Source organism: Otolemur garnettii, unplaced genomic scaffold (genome assembly GCF_000181295.1).
Source record: "Otolemur garnettii isolate 467f Iridium unplaced genomic scaffold, OtoGar3 scaffold00044, whole genome shotgun sequence".
NCBI lineage: Eukaryota > Metazoa > Chordata > Mammalia > Primates > Galagidae > Otolemur > Otolemur garnettii.
Genome location: NW_003852439.1, coordinates 10,592,868 through 10,594,465, shown reverse-complemented (window position 1 = coordinate 10,594,465; position 1,598 = coordinate 10,592,868).

The following is a 1,598-nucleotide window of genomic DNA, read 5'->3' as shown; positions in this document are numbered from 1 at the left end:
AGAAGTTCAAGAGCAACCTGAGCAAGAATGAGACCTCGTCTCAACTAAAAATAGAAAAATTAGCTGAGTGTTGTACTGGGTGCCTATAGTCCCAGCTACTCAGGAGGCTGAGGCAAGAGGATTGCTTGAACCCAGGAGTCTGACGTTGCTGTGAGCTATGATGTCGCCATGGTACTCTACCCAGGGAAATAGAGATCAATAGATAAATTTATCTCAAAAAAAATCTCAAAAAGATAGATAAATAAATAAAGATAAAACTGAAGTCAAATCACATAACTTCTCTGCTCAGAATTCCCCCAGAGCCCCATCCTGCTCAGAGTAAAACCCCATGGCCTCCCTAGACTTACCTCTGCACACCAACCGGGCTACTGCCTCAGACTCTTCTGTCTGCTTAGAAGGTAGTTTCCCCAGAATTGTCACATGATCCACTCTCTCACATCCTTCAAGTCTTTGCCCAAATATTTCCTTCTCAGTGAAACCTACCTTGATCACCTTATTTAGAGTCGAAATGATCCTCAGATTCTTCGGCCAGCACTCCTTGTTTAAAATTTCAGGGTTGCCACTCACATAGGTTGGGGAGTGTGCACGCCTTGTGGCCCTGCTGTCCTACTTCTGGCTTTGTTTCTCTCTATACTACTTATTGCCAATGAAAGGACTATACAGTTTTCTTTGTTATTTCATTATCTGTCGCACCTGTGATCTGAATTTAAGGTCCATAAGGGCAGGAATTTTGTCTCTCTTCCTGTCTTTTTTTAAACCATTATATCACTAGTGTCTACAACAGTTACTAGGACAGAGTAGGTGCTTAATACAGATTTGTAAATGAATACTTAACAATTTTGTTTCCTCTTTTTTAATCTTACACTTTTCTTATTATATTATACTGACCAGAACATCCAGCCTAGTGTTTAATAGAAGCAGTGAAAGTTATTATTCTTGTTCTGTTTCTGATTGTCAAAAGATTATTTTCAACATTTTACCATTATATATCATACATAATAGTTGCTATACATAAAGTTATATAGGCACTTTTTATTAAAGAAGTCTATTTTTCTTTTTTTTTTTTTTTTAGACGGAGCCTCAAGCTATCCCCCTGGGTAGAGTGCTGTGGCATCACGCTCACAGCACCCACCAACCCCGGGCCTCAAGCGAGTCCCCTGCCTATGCCTCCCAAGTAGCTGGGACTACAAGCGCCTGCCACAACGCCTGGCCATTTTTTGGTTGCAGCCATCACTGTTGTTTGGCGGGCCCAGGCTGGGGACTCGAACCCGCCACCTTAGGTGTATGTGGCTGGCACCTTAGCGGCTTGAGCCACAGGCGCCGAGCCATAGCACCAGCTTTCTAATCAGTCTTGATATGAGGTAAAACAACTCCCCACCTTGTTCTTCTTTTTTAGGAATGTCTCCCCCATCCTTCCATCCTTCCTGTTGTTCAGGCTAATAGCCTTTGGGTCATCTTGAGGCCTCTTTCACATTTCTTATCACATTCATCAGTAAGTCTTGTTGGCTCTATTTTGAGAATAAGTGCATAATCTGACAACTTTTAACTGCCTCCACTAGTGCTCTGCTAGACCAGGCTACCATCCCTTCACACCTGGG